Source organism: Macaca thibetana, chromosome 18, assembly GCF_024542745.1.
Source record: "Macaca thibetana thibetana isolate TM-01 chromosome 18, ASM2454274v1, whole genome shotgun sequence".
Classification (NCBI taxonomy): domain Eukaryota; kingdom Metazoa; phylum Chordata; class Mammalia; order Primates; family Cercopithecidae; genus Macaca; species Macaca thibetana.
In genome coordinates this window covers 70263521-70284324 of record NC_065595.1, presented here as the reverse complement: position 1 = coordinate 70284324, position 20804 = coordinate 70263521, and the positions used below count along the sequence as shown (strand labels likewise).

At 39.1% G+C, this 20804-nt stretch overlaps 1 long non-coding RNA gene across 1 annotated transcript; it reads left to right on the top strand.

Annotated features, from left to right (window-relative positions):
- Positions 1-2305: 2305 nt before the first annotated feature.
- On the top strand, positions 2306-13766 carry LOC126941149 (uncharacterized). The gene is made up of 4 exons (XR_007721108.1): positions 2306-2361; positions 2580-2666; positions 13049-13282; positions 13640-13766. It is a non-coding gene; the product is annotated as an uncharacterized LOC126941149 (long non-coding RNA).
- Positions 13767-20804: the final 7038 nt, after the last annotated feature.

Sequence of the window (20804 nt, the reverse complement as noted above, 5' to 3'; positions counted from 1 at the left end):
TTACTTTTGTTCTTGAATGCAGTTTAATTACTTACTCATCACCCTGCACATGTGGAGGCTACATTTTTGTTATCATACCAAATATCCAGGTTTTCTTTTCATCTTAGAACTCATCTTTATTGTTGGGACATAACAGTTTTTCCTAAGTTATGGTCTCTCTTGGATTTCAGTGGAAAGGCCAAGTTCTTTTAACTTGACAAGATTCAAACATCAAACTCTGCCTCCCCTGTGATGGGAAGCAGTTAAAATTCTGCTTAGATTTTTCAGCCTTAATGTTTTTGCTTTCTTCCAACCTCCTGGTATTCTCTTGCACAGCTCATGAGCAAGCCAAATATACATGGGTAGTAGATATTTGATTTGTGTGCTCTTTCCTCTGTATCTCCCTCCTTTCAAGACTTTTTTCCTCCATTTCCAGTCTCTCTGACAACGCTGAACTCCATATTTTCACATATTATCCGAATGAAACAGTACTGTTTTTTCCGCTTGAATTCTAGCTATCACCACAATGTGTGCACTAGGGATGGTTTTTAGGACAAAAATGGTGGGAATGTAGCTCTCAGTGAATTTTTTTTCTTTCCAGGGTCAAATTTCCTCCAGGTTCAATCAGTTTCCTCCTGATTTTGCTTACTCTTCAGTGACTTCTAATAGTTGCGCTTTAAAAAGTATTTCATTCAGAGTTTATAATTGTTATGTTCAAGAGGATTAGTCTGATCAAAGATATTTCTGGATTTGACTGTTTTGAGTATTTCTGGATCTGGCTCCATAAACTATGCTTAAATATTAATTGGGCTTATGGGTTTATGGTTTACTAAATCAAGCAGGCAATATGTATTCAAACCACAAACTACATGAAGATAGGCCTGTGATTACAAATTCTCAGGTATGACTCTTCATTTGCACCCAGAACTCAAGCTGAGAGAGACAAATTCATTTGTCATCTGACTGTGCAAAAGTAAAATTTTCTATTCACTCTTTCACTGATGGTATTTCAAAAGTCCAAGTTCCATATAAGATCTCCAGCTCAGTAATCAGCCTTGCATCACAGGACTTACCTGAACTCCTGTCCCTGCGAGGCCATTTAAGCCCATTCTTTTTGGTTCTTGATTCCAGTAGCTCCTGCTATGGCAACTAGAGAGACAGTTTACCATGTTTATTTTCCAGTTTCCTCTTGGTTTATTTCCAGTACAAACCATTTACTTAATATACCATTTTGATGTCTAACAGGACCTTCAAACATTATATACCAAAAATAGAGGTCCTGAATTTTTCTATCAATTCTCTTTCCTCCAAACTTCTAATCCCAGCAAATAACAATATTATTCACCTCCTTTCTCAAGTCCTTTCAATAGTCCTCCAAAACGCATCTTAAATCGGCCCACTTAACTCTCCACTAACATCATTCTAACATCAGACCTTCATCTTTTGCTTGGTTTGTTGCAATGCCTCCAACTAGCTATCTTCTTGACAACTACTTGGTTTCGCTCTGTGCTGGAATGGCCGGATCTCAGCTCACTAGCTCCGCTCCGGGTTTACGCCATTCTCCGGCCTAGCCTCGAGTAGCTTCTCGCCCGGCTAAGTTTTTGTATTTTTAGTGAGCCAGGATGGTCTCGATCCTCCTCGTGATCCGCCCGAGCAGCTGGGATTACAGGCTTGAGCCACCGCGCCCGGCTTCAACTACATATTTTAAATAAGGACCATATTATGACACTTCCCTGCTTAAAGCAGTTTAATACTGTTGCATTGTTTTTAGTGTAAAAGTTCAAACCCTTACGTGGGTCATAAGATTCAGCATGACCAGAATCACACATGTCTCTTCAATCTCTGCTTGCATCGCTCCTCCCATCTCTCGGTTCACACCGGCTGGCACCCCAGTCTTCAAACACTTCCTTTTACCCACAACTTGGAGGAGTAGTTTTGCATGTGGGAGAGCGGAGGGAGCTTATGCCTAAGTTCTGATCACAGACGCAGTGACGGTACCATCCTCTGACGTGGTAACTGGGAACATGTGACCCCAGCCCACAAGATGAGAAAAACTGTGGCTTGGCGCTCACGCTGGGAGCTGGAGGCTGGAGCTGTTCCTATTTGGCCATCTTGGAACCACCCCCCAACTCCGGTTTTAAAGGTTGGAGAGATGTAGAGATTTGCACTTGTGGTTACTGCTATTGTTGGAACCAATGAAAATGTTTTCCAGATTATTAACTTTTAGTAGTTGAAGATTTTTAAATGGAAAGATTGCTGGGCGAGACAACCTTGCCGTCTGATTAACGGTATGGATTTCTTCTTTATAATGTTCAACTAGAGTAGGAATTGGCAAACATTTTCTCTAAAGCTCAACACCGTAAATATTTTAAGTTTTACAGGGTAGGTATTCTCTGTTGAAGCCACTCAACTCTAGCGTTTAGTGCAAAACTGACCATTGAAAATACGTAAGTAAATGGGTGTGGCTATGTACCAATAAACTTTATTCATGAACACGGAAGCTTGGATTTCATATAGCTCTCTTGTGTCATGAAATATTATTATTCTTTTGACATTTTTCCAATTATTCTAAAACAATAAAAACCATTCTTATCTTGCAGACCATAGCAAACAGGTGCTGGGCCAGATCTGGACTCCCTGGGGCCACAGAGCTTCATTTGAACTAAGTAGAAACCTGCTCTAGTTAGGTCTTCTGTATGTCTTTGAGGCTGGGAGGTAGCCTGGAACAGGCTTACTTTTCTCCTGGGACTCTGAAACTTAACATATTCCAGGATAGTGATGCTGTTGGCAATCTGTGGTCCTAGTGCATCCCAGTGCATTTCAAAATGAGGCCCCAGTCTTTAATTCACACTGTAAAGCTCCCACCCCAAGCCAGAGCCCAGAAAGTTTTCTCTGGTTGTCCACTGCAACAACCAGAGAAAGTTATGAGTTAGCCAGAGGATGAGAGTGCCGCCTTCAGTCTACCGCCCATTGACATAATTTTAGTTGAGAGTGAGCAAGAAGACTTCTCTGGCCAGTGTTTTCAACAAGACCATAGGGAACGGGAAACCAGGGGCCTCCTATATCCTGCCTCCCAAAACTATCTGGAGCTTAGGAAAATGTTGAAAGAAGCATTTTATAGCAAAAGAAACATATACTTGGGCGATGTATAGGGTTGGGTTTGAAAATACCAGAATTACCTCTCATTGCGAACCCAGAGAAAATTGTGCCAGCTCTCTGAATTTTCATGTCCTCATGTCTGAGGTGAGTATAGTGATGCCCACCCAGGCTTCAAGGGCCTTGGGCATAGTGCGAGCCTGGTTAATGACTTTCACCCAGGCCTGCAATACATATATTTATCAGGTGCCTTAATCTGCACAAAACACTGTTCTTAAAAACAAATTAGACATAGTCTTTGTTTTCATGGAGTTCACAGAGTAGCAGAGAAGACAAAATTAAGTGAATATTAAGAATAAAATAAGAAGTGCTGTGACAGAAGAAAAATAGTCCACTCTGAGAACACATGCCAGGAAGGCCAACGGCCCTAAGGAGCCAGGGAAGGTGCCCTAGAGATAACGCTTAAGCTGAAGCCTTCAGAAGGAAGAGGTAATTTAGTCATGGCCCAGTGAGATAAGGGACACATGTGAGATTGGGGGGGACTTTGAATGCTTAGCAAATATTCACATCTTACTGTGTTCTCAAGAGCTCCAGACCCAGATTATATTTTTTAAGAGAGGAAGAAAGGGTGGTTGCAATACAAAACTATAGCTAACCAGTCATGGGCTCCTGGTGGATTACCTCTTCTTTCTTCTAAAGCAGAGCAAAATTAAATGTCCATCAATGATAAACTGGATTAAGAAAAAGTGACACATATACACCATGGAATACTATGCAACCATAAAAAAGGATGAGTTCATGTCCTTTGTAGGGACATGGATACAGCTGGAAACCATCATTCTCAGCAAACTATCGCAAGGACAGAAAACCAAACACCGCATGTTCTCACTCATAGGTGGGAATTGAACAATGAGATCACTTGGACACATGGTGGGAACCATCCCACACCGGGACCTGTGGCAGGGAGCGGGGAGGCATAGCATTAGGAGAAATACCTAATGTACATGATGAGTTAATGGGTGCAGCATACCAACATGGCACATGTGTACATACGTAACAAACTTGCGTGTTGTGCACATGTACCCTAGAACTTAATAATAAATAATTTTTAAAATGTAGGGGAAAACAACTTTGCTCTTTTCAATAACAGGGAGAGGGTTAACATTTAGCTCGACAAGGATTCATTTCCTTTAGGCTTCTAAAAAGTTTGCAATTCAGGAATATTGATCTCTCTAAAGTAGAATGTTGGCCTTTAGTAAGCAATAAAAGAAAAGCATAAACAATCTCTTCCCCGCCAAAGAATTTTGTTTTATTGTCTAAGCACCCCATGCCTCTGTGAAGGTTCCAGGCCGGGCCATTCATCAGTGTCTCCAGCAAGAATAGTGAAATACTTGGGGGGAAAAAAGAAGAAAACAACATGCCTTACTGATGAGGCATCAGAAATGTTTGATTTCCATTTTATGACTTCTAGTATTAATAATTCTAACTTTTCTAGACAAGTAAATGTGAAACATCAGAATACAATGTCTTTAGAAATAATTAATGTTAATATGTTCTAGATAATTTACATATTTACTCTTACATCTGTCACCTCCGCCCTCAAAGAGAAGCACATACGTGCCTTATTTGATTGTGTAGCCAGGGTCTCTTCCCTTAATCTCAATGTATTTGAGTAGCTTTCTAACATTTCTAATCACATTCATACTAAACCTTTAACCACCCCAGTTCACATTGTTTCTACATAATCTAGTGCTTCACCAATACTGACTTCTAGAACCTTAAGGGATGATCCTGAACAATGACAAAATCATTTGAATGTTGCCATCACAGGATATAGAAACATTTTTATAAAGAATGCCAGTTCCATTAAGGCCAGTCAATAAAATAAATAATAAACGAATGGAACATTCTCATGTAATCTGAAATCACTTGCTCTGATGTCATGTTACATGTGTATTAGTTCTCATTGCTAAACTTGTGAAAAAACAAAATTTGAAGAGTGATTTTTTAAATGCACAAAAGAGAATACATTAGAAAGAAACAGATTCGTGGCTATTTCTGTTTTACAAATACCAAAAAGTTTACAAGCCCATGTTTTAATCCCATTTTTCTCCCACACAAGAAGAACCCAGGAGTCAAGTGAGCTGAATGGGCGTCATTACTCAGTCTAGGTTTCAGATCCATGCTCTGTGATGAATGGGCGGTTTTCAGGTTATTTACAGTGCTAGGGAAAGAAAACTGAGCAGCAAAGGAGCAGTAGTTTTTCCTGGGACAAGTCCCCTGCCTCTAACATGCTGGGTAAACTTGCGCTAGCCACTAATATGTTTAGATCTCAGTTTTCTTTCCACTTCATGATGACCATAGTGAATGTAACTGAATTCCCTACGTGCTGTGAACATTAGTTGGTACAAAAGTTATTGTTTGTTTTGCCATTAAAAGTAATGGCATTCAAAGTAATGGCAAAACCAGCATTTACTTTTGCACCAAAGTAATAGCTTTTCCCAGAGCACCCTGACCGTGTGTTGCTAACTTTCTGCAGATAATTTTTGGTGGCACTTTCTTTTTTGTGTGTTTCGGTTTCTTTCTTTTTGTTGTTGGTTTTTGGGATTTTTTGTTTGTTTGTTTTTTGAGACAGGATCTCACTCTGTCTTCCAGGCTGGGGTGCAGTGGCACAATCATAACTGATTGTAGCCTTGACCTCCTGAGCTCAAGCGATCCTCTCATCTCAGCCTCCTAAGTAGCTGGGACTACAGGCGTATGCCACCATGCCTGATTAATTTTTTTGTTTGCTTACTTTTTGTAGAGACAGGATCTCACTATGTTGCCCAGGTTGGTCTCAAACTCCTGAGCTCAAGCAGTCCACCTGCCTCAGCCTCCCGAAGTGTTAGGATTACAGGCGTGAGCCTCTGTGCTCAGCCTATGATCACTCTTGCTGTGCAGAAAGATGACACTTGCAACTCCACAGGCAGAAGAGTGTAGTAAATACAGAGACCCCCTCTTATCTGCGATTCCATTACCTACAGTTAACAGCGGACTGAAATCCGTGTAGTCAGCACAATAACATACTTTGAGACAGAGAGATCATATTTACATAACTTTACAGTATATTGTTATAATTGCTCTAGTTTAGTATTATTGTTAACCTCTTACTGTGACTAATTTATGAATCAAACTTCATCACAGGTATGTATGTGTAGGGAAAAACATAGTACATATGGGGTTCAGTACTAACCGCAGTTTCAGTCATCCACTGGAGGTCCTGGAACGTATTCTCCAAGGATAAAGGAGGAACTACTGTATATCAATTCATTTGATTTCTACTCAAGTATATTGGTAAAAGTTTTGGTGGCAGCAACAGTTGAAGTTATTGAATGAAATTAATATTTATAAATGTATGCCGATCTCAGTGATTATTGATCAAGAACTGAGAATATTTAAAGTGAAAATTAGAGATAAAACTAGTATGTGAAAGTCAAAATGTTGCAGATATTCTCTTCACACTATAAAATCAAATACATGACAGATAGATTAAGGCAACAAATGTAAAAAAAAAATTAGAAAACCAGAAAGAATAGAGGCAAATATATTTTTATTACATAAATAGGAAATTTTAAAGATATAAAAAATTAGCAAAGAAAAAATAAAAATTTAACCAAAGATTAAAAATTCCTCCTGAGCCTTTAATAATAATAGTTGAACATTTAAAATAATTAAAAAATGTGTAAAAGACATAACAAATAATCAATATATAAACATATTTTATAAATCAGTAAACATAACTAAAGCCTCAAAAGATATGTGGATTAAAGGGCATGGGGAAATACAAGTGAATTATAAATATTTCAAAAATATTTATTTTTACCAGTTATATTTTAAAATGTAACCTGAATAATTTAATATATTAATAAAGTGCAAAGTTAGAAACAAGTGAAAATCCCTCCCATACAAGGCCTATCAGCTCCATACTTCCTCCAGTATTTTCAGAGCTGAAAATCTCAACATGATCTCAAATATCTTACTAATTTACCTAAGGTTGCCTCCTTATGTGTCTTCCAAAATTTAAATAAATGTCACACCGCCCATAATCCATTTTGTATGAAAGACTTTTTCAGGTACTCTTGTCCTGCCTGCACCATGTAAGACTTCACTTACATTTGCAGGACACTTCACAAGTTAGGAAGCCTTCCTCCCAACTCAGTACAATAGATACTATCACACCAATTTTATAGGCTAAGAAATAGCTTCTCATAGGTTAATTCATTTGCTCAGTTAGTAAGACGAATTTAAGTGAAATTTATTTTGTGTAATGCTACCTCCTCTGTTTGTCATAACTTGCTGTTTTTCCATGTTTCCTCTGCTCCTTGATGAGACCAGATGTTTTTTCTCCAAGTGGAATATGAGTAAAGCAAAACTGTACTTATCATCTTTAAAAATAAAATATAAAGATAACAAACACTAGGATCTGAGATTCATATAATTTGGGGAAGAAAAATCTAAAATTCTAATTGTAATCAATTTTCAGAATCTCATAGGTTGAAACACTGCTAAGTTTTATTATTTTTCTTTTACTAATTAAAATTGCTTAATTCAATACTATGAAGAGCTAACGCTTGACAAATGGGTAAATTAATTAACTCTAAAAATGGAAAAACACTCATTTATGACTTTCAAATGGAAAAACACTCATTTATGACTAGGAGTAAGGTGAATAAGAGACAAACAGCACCAAAGTAAATTCTTCCCAGACTATTACAAAATTTATATTAGAATCAATTCATTATTTATAATAATTAACTCTTTAAATTTAACTTTTAATTTTTAGATAATTCTAGACTTACATGTAGGTCTAAAAAATAATACAGAGAGGTCCCATGTACTCTTTATCTAGATTACCCAATGATAATTTCTTTCAAAATAATAGTGCACTGCCACAATCATGATACAGACAATGTGCACTCAAGATACAGAACAATTTCATCACCAAAGAATCTATTTTGATACCTTGTATAGTCACATCTACTTCCCTCTGGGCCTCCCTCTCACCTCTGGCAACTTCATCTATTGTCTGTTTCTATAATTTTATCATTTTAATAATTTTTTATAAGTAGAGTTCTACGAGGTGCAATCTTTCGGATGAACGTTTTCCCCAGCATCATTCTCTAGAGATTCATCCAAGCTGTTGTGAATGTAAACGATGCGTTCGTTCTTACTGCAAGTAGTATTCTATGGTATGGACATAGCACAGTTAGTTTAACCATTCACTGACTGAAAGAGATCTGGGTTGTTTCCAGTTTGGTGTGATTATGAATAAAGCTGCTATGAACATTCAGGTACAAGCTTTTGCTTGAACAGAAGTTTCATTTATCTGGCATAAATGGCCAAGAATACAATTGCTGGGTCACATGTTGGTTGCACGTTTCATTTTTTATTTCATTTGATAAACTATTTTCCAGTGTAACTGCACTGTTTTACATTACCATCAGCAATGTGTAAGTGTTCTAGTTTCTCCACATCCTCAACAGCATTTGTTACTTTAATGTGCATTAAACTAATGGCTAAAGATGTTGAATATTTTTCATATGCTTATTTGCCATCTGTATATCCTCTTTGATAAGATTTCTACTCATGCCTTTGCAGATTTTCTAAATGAGTTTTTTAATGGTTGAGTTTTGAAAAATTTTACATATCCTAGATATTAGTACTTTGATTAAAATGTAGTTTTCAAATATTTTCTCTCATTTTTGTTTGTTATCCTAACAGGGCCATTTGCAAAGTAAAAGTTTAAATTTTAATGAGTTTTAAATTATTTTTTTCCTTTTATGAATTGTGTTTTTAATGTCAAGTCTAAGAACCATTTGACTAGCCTTAGATATCAAATATTTTTTTCCTATTTTTTTCTAGGAGTTTTATCATTTTAAATTTTACTTTTAGGTCTGTGATTAACTATGAGATAATTTTTGAATAAAGTGTGAGAATTGGGTTGAGGTTCACCTTTTGGTCTATGGACGTTCAATCACTCCAGCATCAGCTGCTGAAAAGGATATCCTTCCACCATTGAATTACGTTTGCACCTTTGCCAAAACTCAGTTGAACATATTTGTGTGGGGCTACTTCTCAGTTCTTGAATTTGTTCCATTTGTCTATATAACCATTCCTTCACTAATACTACACAGTCTTAATTACCAAAGCTACATAGTAAGTCTTGAAATCAAGTAGACTGACTCCTCCCACTTTATTATTCTTTTCCTAAATTATTTTAGTTATTTAAGTTCTTTTTTATTTCCTTATAAATTTTAGGATAAGTCCATTGATATCTATAATTATAAAAGAGTCAATCCACCAAGTAAGACATAGCAAAGTGTATACATACACACCAAAAACAAATCACATTTTGTAATTTTGATAGGAATCACATTAAACTTGTATAAGAATTGCATTAAACCTCAATTTGAGAATTGGCATCTTTAATATGTTAAATCTTTCAATCCATGAACATGGTATGAGTTTCTTATAGAATGTATATGGTTGGTCATTTTTTAATCAATTATTGTCCATTTCTGTCTTAATTGGTATACGTAGACTATTTATATTAAATGTAATATTATTGACATCTGAAGTCTTCCATTTTTGCCTTTCATTTATCTTTTCTGATTTTCCTTTCTGTTTTTCTTTTCCTTCCTTCCTGTTAGTTATTTAAACATTCATTTAGAACCTTGGTTTGATTTATCTACAATGCTTTTCATTCTATTTCTTTGTGTAGCTTTTTTAATTGTTACTCTAGGGAAATATATATATATATCTTAGCACAGTCTACTGGTGTCAACCTTTCACCAGGTCAAGTGAGGTTTGGAAAATTTACCTCTCTTTACCATCACACATCTACAATTGTCTTACATATTTATTCTATACACATTTAGGTACACATCAGTAAGCACAATAGTTTTTGCTTTACATATCAAATAAATTTAGAAAAATCAAGAGAGGAAACATGTATTGTATTTATACATATTTTTCTCTTTCCATTATTCTTTCTTCCTTCCTGATTGATATGGTTTGTCTCTGTGTCCCCACCCAAATTGCATATTGAATTGTAATCCCCACGTGCTGAAGGAGAGCCTGCCGGGAGGTGATTGGATCATGAGGGACAGTTTCTAATGGTTTAGCACTATTCCCCTGGTGCTGTGTCATGAGTGAGTTCTCACGAGATCTGATTATTTAAAAGTGTGCATCACTTCCTCCTTCGCGCTGTCTCTCCTGCCACCGCCATGTGAAGAAAGCGCTTGCTTTCTTTTTGCCTTCTGCCATGTTTGCAAGCTTCCTGAGGCTTCCCAGTCGTGCTTCCCGTTAAACCTGCAGAATTGTGAATCAATTAAACCTCTTTTCTTCATAAATTACCTCTTGGGTAGTTCTTTATAGCAGTGTGAGAACAGACTGGTACACTGATGTTCCAAGTTTCTTTCTCGTATCTTTTCCTTTCTTTGTAAAGAACTTCTTTTACCGTTCTTTTTTAGGAAAGAACTGCTGGTAAGAGTTTCCCCTTCATCTTGATTTCTTCTTCATTCCTGAAGGATAATTTCAGTGTATAGAATTCTAGGTTGACAATTGCTTTCTTTCAGGTCAGGACTTCAAAAATGGTGTGCCCCTTCTTCTGGTTTTTGTAGTTTCTGATGAGGAATCATTGTCATTTGAATTTTATTTTCTCTACGTGTAAAATATCTTTTCTCTGTTGTGACTTACAAGATGTTTTGTCCTTAGTTTTAGATGTTTGACTATGATGTGTCATGATGTAGATATATTTGCATGTGACCTATTAAGGGATTCTTCCAGCTACTTAAATCTGTAGATGTGTGAATCTTGTCTAAATTGGAAAGTTGTTAGCTGGGCACAGTGGTGTATGCCTGTAGTCTTAGCTATGCAGGAAGCTGAGGCAGGAAGATTACTTCAGCCCAGGGGTTTGAGACTGCAGTGAGCTATGATTGTGCCACTGTACTCCAATCTGGGTGACAGAATGAGACCCTGTCTCTAAAAAAAAAAAAAAAAAAAAAAAAAAAAAAAATTACAATAATTGGGGAAGTTTTCCGCCATTTTTTCTTTAATGCTTTCTCAGTCTTAGCTTCTTTCTCATGCCTTTCTGGGACTGCAGTGACACAAATGTTAGATTTTAGCCAGGCACAGGGGCTCATGCTTGCAATCCCAACACTTAGGGTGGCCAAGGCAAGAGGATCACTTGAACTCAGGAAGTTGAGACCAGCCTGGACAACATAACAATACCTCATCTCTACTAAAAGTGGAAAAAAAAAGAAAAAAAAAAGCCAGGTGTGGTGTCACATGTCTCTAAGTCCCAGCTACTTAAGAGGCTGAGGTGGGAGAGTTACTTGAGCCCAGGAGGTCAAGGTTGCAGTGAGCTATGATCACACCACTGCACTCCAGCCTGAGCAACAGAGCAAGATCCTCTCTCAACAACAACAAATTAGATTTTTAGTTATTGTCCTAAAGGACCCCGAGGCTTTTCTTTCAGTCTATTTTCTCTTTCTTCAGATGGGGTAATTTTTATTGCTCTTCCTTCACATTTGCTGATTCTTTCCTTCCTCATACTCATTCTTCTGTTAAAGAGCCAACTAACTTGTTTTTTAAATTTTGGGTAATTATATTTCTACAGTTACAAAAATTCCATTTGGTTCTTTTTTATATTATTTATTTACTTAATAAAACTGTCTTTTTTTATTTGTTTCAAGCATTTGTTTATAGTTTAATGAAACATTTTTGTGATAGCTACTTTAAAATCTTTGTCAGATAATTCCAACATTTCAGTGTTAGCACCGTTGATTACATTTTTTCATTCAAGTTGATATTTCCCTGGTTCTTGATATGGCAAGTAGTTTGGTTTTGAAACCTGGATACTTTGGGTGTTTTATGAGACTCTGGATCTTATTTAAACCTTTCTGGCCTCCTCTGACACCACTTCAGTAGAAGCAGGTGGGGAGAGCTGCCTCATTAGCACCGGATAGGGGGAGAAGTTCACATTTCCCATTCCCATTTCCCAACTATGTTATAACCCCTACAGGGGACAGGATCCTCAGTATTGCCGGACAGAAGAGGGAGGGGAGGCTTAGCTTCCCACTAGACCTCTGCAGACATCACTCTGACTGGGAGTAGCAGGAATGCCTCACTACTGTCCCCACACTGTCCCCACATAACCTCCATTGACCCCCCAGGGCCTCGGTACTCCTCAGAACGGCAGCAAAAGTCCTGAGTCTCCACTAGGCCTCCTACAACACAACCTTTATTCCTGTCGGGTGTGTAGGAAGTACGGGCTTCCCACATGACCTCAAATGACCCTGGGAAGGGGGGTCTCATTGCTGGCTGGCAGGGGTAGAAGTCCAAGCTCTTTACTCTGCCTCTTCTGACACCACCCCACGCAGGGATTGAGGGTCCCGATAAGAGTGGAGGTCTAGGCTCCCCATTCACCTGGGTTGGCCATTGCTTTTTCTGTGGTGTTTGGGTGCAGCAGTAGAGCACGTGTTATCTTGAACTTTTCTATCTGGCTCTACCGCTCCCTGCCTGAGCCTTTGTCTAGAGAAAGGCGGCTTTTGTTGGGGCTCTTTTCATCTATGTCCGTTGGTGTTTACAGGTTGCTGATTTCTTTAGCTCCAAGTCTAGAACAAAGGAGGCAAAAAAGAAAATCTAGAGAACCCACCATGATGCTCTTCTTGTGTTCCCACATCCCTAGACAGTGCTTTCTTCTCCCTACTCTTCAGAGTCTTCTTATGTATATATATTTTTTACATATAACGTTCAGGGTTGTTAGTTGTACTTAGTGGGGGGAATAGGGAAAACTACATCTACTCTATCTTCCCAGAAGTGGAAGTTCCAACAATTAACTATTTAAGAAATTTATCTGCCATTTATTTTTCTGAAATATTTAAGAACCTTTTAGATTTGCCAATTCCTCTAATTGAAGCAAATGTTTCAGGGAGGCAATCGGTAAAGAAAATGAAGCATCCATCTAGCATCATCCCACTGGGAGGAAAGAAGGAGACCAAAAGAAGGTAAACAATAGCAAAAAAATCTCTGAAGGAGTAAATCAAGGTGGAGTTGACAGATAAGGGGGAATAAAACTACTCCAATTATCTAGAAGTTACACTAAATGAAAAGCAAGTCTCCAAGATAGAATCTGAGCATGACAAACAAATGCCAACAATATCAGGTAAACACGGAATGTTTCAGGTACACAATGCAAATTGTTATTAATCAGAATTAGTACTTGGCAGGTTGTATTTTAAGTGACTACATATGGAAGCCATTAAACCTTAATTGTTGGAAGGAATGGAGAAAAGGAAGGAAGGAGAGAAGGGTAAGGGAAGGAATGTTTTTGCTGTCTTCCATCTGCAGTACTGAACCTAATCATAGATCGGGTTGTGCCCTATGCAGTTGGGATGCCAAAAGTGATGCATAAATGAATATAAGGGTGTTTTTAGCCCTGTTGCATGCTTTCCTGGGTCCTAGGTCTTTAAACATGGCCCTTCCTGGCATCCTTATCATTTTACTGAACTACTCACTGCAGGTAGTGCTTCAGTTCAACAATGAGGGATTCATTCTTCCACAACTTCCCTAGTCCAGGAACTTGGAAAGTGGATCATCTCTGACAGCTAAATTCCAAAACAAACACTTAGCAGATTGGAACATAATTACGCCAATTTATTATCAAAAGCCAGAATAGCTCTCAGGCCAGCAATACCTGATTAAAATGAGAAAGATGCTGGACTACCTTAGAAATAGTGTGCCAAGAAGAAGGAGAATGATCAGTAATGTGAACAGAGAAAAGAGCAAGTGAAGAGTAAATTTTGGCCCTGTGTCTGCTGCCCTGTGCACAGGAGAAGATGTTCTATCGCCAGAGAGCAGAAACCTCTTCATGGGGCAGGAAGTCCCGTTAAGGGGATGGGCTCATGGGGCTGCCACATCAGCTTCCTCTTCCTAACAGCCCCTGCTCCCCTGCTCCCTGAGAAGCTCCTGATTGTAATTTGGCTCCCAAGAAGACTTGTCTGCGAATAGAGAATAGGCTGCACAGAGGAGCGAATTATCTACTCTGCTTTGAGTTCTTATTGTAAAGTAATAAATTGGTATTTTGGTTTTTAATCATCAGTCCCTGGTGAATTTTGTGTGAGTGAGTCCTCTCACTCAAATACTTCTGAGAACACGAACAATCACATTCTGAGCCTGAAAAGCCAAGGACCGGGGTAAGGCTAATGGGCCTCCTGCATTCCTGGGGAGACATGCCTTGTGGACAGCCAGTCTTCCTTGGGGATAACTCTCATTGCTTGTTCCCTTCAAATGCAACAAGTAACCTCCACCCCACTTCAGGTCAGACCCCTGGATGCCTTACACTTACCCCCTAAGCACCATCCAGCTGAGACACCACATGCAGGTTGCCAGGCTAGACCTTCACCAGGTACTGCCGCTGGGTCTGAGTCCCAAACTTGCCTTATCCAAGTCAGCTACTTTCAGTTCCAGGTGCTGGCCCCTGACCATCGGCCTCCACACACCATGATTGCCATGTCTCAGGACACAGCACAGGCCAGGAAGCAGCAAACACAATTATAATGGGTTGAATACTTTTAAGTACATTTACAACCTCCCCAAACGTTATAAATCGTTATTATTGCAGACTTTGGGTCTGAGGCCCACTGAGAAAAACTTTTCAAGCAATTCAATGCTTTCAGCATTCAATACTGTCTAGTATTTAAGTGCATAATGGAATCGCATATGCGAGGAATGTTTACTTTATCAATATAATTGCAAACACAACCCACGCATCATGTAAAACAAGTCATAAATCATAACCTGCCAGTAAGTCTTGTCAAAGCATCAAAACACAACTCAAGATAAAAATCAGCTAATGCTGTTTCATGCTTGAATTCAGCTTCCAAACAGCGAACTGTTTGAGCTCACAGAGATTCAGGTAGGTTAATAAATAGATATGTTTTTGTGTCCAGCAACTGACCCATATCAAAGAGTGACTGTATGAACCAGGGGGTTTCCTGGGAGTGGGCGTGCTGCCGCTAGAGTTCAAAATTACCCCCCTTTCTTCCTCCCGCTTGTAAGTTAAGGGCCATTCCTCAGGCCCTCAGCAGCCGGCCCTCGCACCTCAGCCCTCTCCCAGCTCCATCCAGATCCAGCGCTCAAGTACTGAGCAATGTCAAAGGGTGAAAAAGAGTTCCAGATTTAGCAGCTACCACCACACAATACTGGGCTGCAGGTGCACCTGGGTTCCTTCCTTCATCCACTGAAGTCCTCCACCTTGCCTGTTTCCAAACAATTTCTAAGATAATGGATTAAATGAAAAATACAAAATGTTACTACTTTTTCATGTTCACAGACGTCATAACATGCTAAACCTGAGAGAGATTTCCACTTCAATGGACAAAAACATTTTCCCAATCTTTGGCCAGCCGTGCTAGAAAAATTGCACAACTCTCCATGTTTTTCTTATCTTTCCTACACATGCAAATGTAATTTACTTAAACCAGCATGTCTCAATCTGTGTATCAGGTTCTATGAAGTGTTAGAACAAACATCTCAGATTCTGCATTTGGAAGTGCTCCATGAGATATCTAACGCTCAGAGGCTCACAGGAAGCATTAGTACATTTAGAAGCTGAAAGATTCTAAGCAGTCTTGTGGTAAAGAACCAATTAGACATTAATTAATTCTAATTATTGATTGGTATGTTTGCATATGTACGTATGTGCATATGAAATATCTATTTCCAAAAACTTTACTGAGGTATGATACATACAATAAAATGTACTCATGTTTATGCCATAGTTTAATTTGTTAACAAATGTATACACCCATGAAACCACCACCACAACACAAAATATAGAACATTTCCATCACTTCCAAAAATTTTCTCATCATTCCCTCCATAAATCCATAACCCCAGTCTAATGACGAGAACAACATTCCACAAACCCAAATCAAGCGGCACTACACAAAAGACCTGACCAGTATTCTTCAAAACTGTCAAGTCATGAAAAACTAGGAGAGAATGAGAAACTGACCCAGACCACAGGAAGGGAAGGGAACATCACAACTAAACACGAGATGCTGGATTGGACTCTGGAGCAATAAAAAAGTATTAATGGAAAACCTGGTGAAATCGGAATAAAGGCTGGAGTTTACTTTAATAGCATTGTCCCTAAGTTGTTCCTCAGTTTTGATACCGTGCGGGGGCAGTGAAAGTGAGCACAGAGAGTGGAGAAACTCCCTGTCCATTTGCTGTCTCACAGTTTCCACAGGTCAGGACTCCCGGCAGGCTCAGCTAGATCCCCTGCTAAGGTTCTCTGGTCTGCAATCAAGGTGTCGGTCTGGCTGCATTCCTTCCAGGAACATGGGGTCTTCTTCCAAGTGCATGTGCATGTTGGAGGAATTAGTTCCATGTGGGCTTATAACTAGGAGTCCAGGTTTTCTGCTAGTTGCTGGTGGAAGCAGCTCTCCGGGAATACAGGTCCCCAGGTTGCCTCTCCACACCCCCCTCCTCCTAGGCCCCACACAAAGTGCCTGCCTGCCTCCTCCAGGCCAGCGAGACACTCCCTCAAGACTATTAAGACAGTCTTACATAATGTGACATAATCATGGGCATGACAGCTTACAGGTTTGCTATCTAATATAATCAAGGGAGTGACGTCCCGTTGCCCATTGATTAGAAGCAAGTCACAGGCCAGATGCAGTGGCTCATGCCTGTAATCTCAGCACTTTGGGAGGTCAAAGTGGGTGAATCACTTGAGCCCAGGAGTTCGAGACCAGTCTGGGCAACATAGTGAGACCCCTGTCTCTACAAAAAAATAAAAACAAATAAATACAAATACCAAATAAAAACAAATAAATACCAGGCATGGTGGCACACACCTGTGGTCCTTGAGCCCAGGAGTTCCAGGCTGCAGTGAGCTATGATTGTACCACTACACTCCAGCCCTGGAGACAGAGTAAGACCCTGTCTCCAAAAAAAAAAAAAAAAAAAAAAAAAGGTGGGAAATGGAGTGTGGGGGGGTCACAATCCTGCTTACACTCAAAGGAGGTGGGGCGGGGCAGGTGTATTACTCAGGAGTTATACCAGGTGGCAAAGGTGAAAAGCCTATCTCAATTCTTTTTGTGTGTGGTGTGTATGGATTTCACCATCCATTTTAGGATGGACTATTAGAGGCACAGAGGCACGAAATAAATCAATTTCAAGTATAAACATGGTCAATGACGTAGCAAGGGCTAGTCCGCAGGTCTTTTTTTATTATTATTATTATACTTTATGTTCTAGGGTACATGTGCACGATGTGCAGGTTTGTTACATATGTATACATGTGCCATGTTGGTGTGCTGCACCCATTAACTCGTCATTTACGTTAGGTATATGTCCTAACACTATCCCTCCCAGCTCCCCCTACCCCACAACAGGCCCCGGTGTGTGATGTTCCCTTTCCTGTGTCCAAGTGTTCTCATTGTCCTCAGGTCTTACAAAAGAAAAAAAGTTTCTGAAACTATAAGCTTTGTTACTTAGCTTTTAAGCAACAGAAGTTCTTTGTAGTCCATTTAAATTCTTCACTTTTTTGTTTTGAGTTTTTTAAATTGTTTTGGTGCATGTATTTTCAGTTTGATTAACTTTACTGGATGCCCAATATATTGGTGGGCACAAATTAGAATGTTTACAGAATGAGCGTGTTATTTTTAAAAGAACTGTATTGGTCCATTTCACGCTGCTATAAAGAACCACCTGGGACTGGATAATTCATGAAGAAAAGAGGTTTAATTGACTCACGGTTCCTCAAGCTTAAGAGGAAGCATGACTAAGAGGCCTCGGAAAACTTACAATCACGGTGGAAGGAGAAGGGAAAGCTGTAAGCTGCGCAAATCCAAAGGGATCTTGAAAATACATCCCCTTTAAAAAGTTGTCATCCTGTGAGTTCATGTCCTTTATAGGGACATGGATACAGCTGGAAACCATGATTCTCAGCAAACTATCACAAGAACAGAAAACCAGACACCGCATGTTCTCAGTCATAGGTGGGAACTGAACAATGAGATCACTTGGACACAGGAAGGGGAACATCACACACTGGGTCCTATTTGGGGAGGGGGGAGAGGGGAGGGATAGCATCAGGAGATATACCTAATGTAAATGACGAGTTAATGGGTGCAGCACACCAACATGGCACATGTATACATATGTTACCCACCTGCACGTTGTGCACATGTACCCTAGAACTTAAAGTATAATGAAAAATTTTTTTAAAAAGGAAAAAAAAAGTTGTCATCCGGGACATAACACTGTTCTACATATTCACTCTCCTCTTCAAATCCTGGCAGGAGAGACAGCGAGTGAAGGGAAAAGTGCTACACACTTTCAAACAATCAGATCTCGTGATAACTCACTGTCACAAGAACAGCAAGGGCACAGACCATCCCCACCATCCAATCACCTCCCACCAGGTTCCTCTTCTGACATGTGGGGATTACAATTGGTGATGAGATTTGGGTGGGGACACAGAGTCAAACCATATCAGGAACAAGCACAGTAAAACAAAGTTTGCAGTAAAGCTTTATCAAGATTTGGAAAGGCATAGATTCGATTTAGTGGGAATCCGTATTACTTCCTATGATGAACATGTCCTCATTACTTCCCACACAAATTCTGTCCCTGAACTTTTCTTCTTCAAGGATCATGCTTGGATTATGCCCTGAACCTTTTCATCTTCAAGGATCATGCTTGGATTATGTCACGATAAACAAAATATTCTTCAATTATAAGAGAAAAATGTCATCTGGCATATTACAAGTGGCACTAGCTTATATTTGGGTCAATTAAAAGACTTCTGCTTAGGGTATATATATTACAGGACAAAATCATAGTTGTGTTGTTCCCAAGGGTGGAAAAGTAGGTTTTTTATTGTTGTTTTACTTGTTTTGTTTTAAAAAGAATGGCATGGATATTTGTGTCAGAAACCCTTGAAGAGATTCCATTCTAAAAGAAAAGTAAGACTCTGACTTAATCTTAAGAACACAAGTTTTCATGCAATGCAAAACCCATGTATACGTAACATAGTATAACAGGCATTTCTAAATGACAATTAAAATGACGCATTTCTGTAAAAAATAGCATCTTAGCTTCTCCTCTATGCTGACTAGTCCAAAATAAGAATCACAGGAGAATTCCGAGAATTAACAAAATAGCAAATTTAGTTCAAAAAGTAGTCTTTCATGCTTTGCAGAAAACATAGAATTGAAAAATCAAGCACATTATGTTGGAAGCATTGAAAGGAATGAATAGGAAGTGTTGGGTAAATGGTGGCAATTGTTCCAACCCATCTTTGAATGCAGGAACAGAAGTGAATACAGTAAGCAGCTAAACAGGATCCATTCAGACTCATCTGTCCCTCCTGTCTCCAGGAAGTCCACGGGGAAACCGTGGCATGACAGCTGGTGGGACATGAGCACTGAGAGAAGCCACAGAGGGGCCACATCAAACGTTCCAACAAGCCATGAGGAATGGTGGGCCATCTTCGGAATCAGACGAACACTGCACACAGAGCCATGCATAGAGAAGAAGCCGCAAGTAGACCACTGCCTAAAATCATCCATGAACTGTGACTGAAACCAAAAAGCCTCAGAATATTGGAGCTATAAGGAACCTTGGAGATCCTCAAATAAATGAATTCCTTTCTATTTTTTTAGTGAAACATATAACCACGTTTGAAAATGGCATACTAGGAGGTACAATTTAAATTGTATTTTTGTGTGTATGTTTTATTTTAGAATAACGTTTTATTAACCTATATTTCTAAATTTCAATGCTGTTTCTATTTCTACGATACTGTGTCAATGCATTTCAGATTTTGCAATATTTCAGTGTTTGCTCAAAGCCTTTACTTTCAGAGATGATCTGATATTGCTCGTGTATCTGAAATCAGACAGGTGACTAGCAAGATAAAAGAATGTTACTTTAAAAGCATAAATCTTCTTGGGATCCAATTATTTGTGAGTGCTCCTCAGCTCCCTCAGGAAAAGAAACTGCTGACATTCTGGTGAAGAAACAGGTAGAGCTCAGGCTTCCCTGCTCTCCTTTGCGGGTACATTCCTTTAACAAATGAAAGGTGAGCAGACGGCAAATTGGTCTTCATCTTCCCAAAACTTATCAAAAAAAAAAAAAAAAAGCGGAACTCATGGCAAATTATATACATACACGAGCACATGCACGAACCCCAGGCTTCCTGTAAGCTGCCCAAATCCAAAGCGATCTTTAAAAAGCTGTCATCCTGGACATAACACTGTTCTACACATTCACTCTCCTCTCCAACACATCTCAAAGAAAGCAAAATACCAGTACTCCTAGCAGACTCGTGATCATTCTTGGTCTTCCCAGAAGGAAACGAAATGACTATCCCTCCTGAGGTACAAATTACCTTTGTGGCACAATAATCAGTATTTTGGCCATATGTAGCTGATTTCTCAGGTTCTAAGCACCCCTTGTGCTAACAAACCAATAGAGCCAGGTCTGATCAGCATTAAGACCTCTACATCCCTATTGCCAACCACACACTTTTAAGATGTGCTCTGGCCTGACAGGCTTCCCTTGTTACAAATACTAGAATAAAATGAATCAGATACTCAAGGACACTAAGGGAAAATCTAACTGACTATATCCTTTCGTTTTGATCTTAATTCTTACCTGTGTTCTCCAAG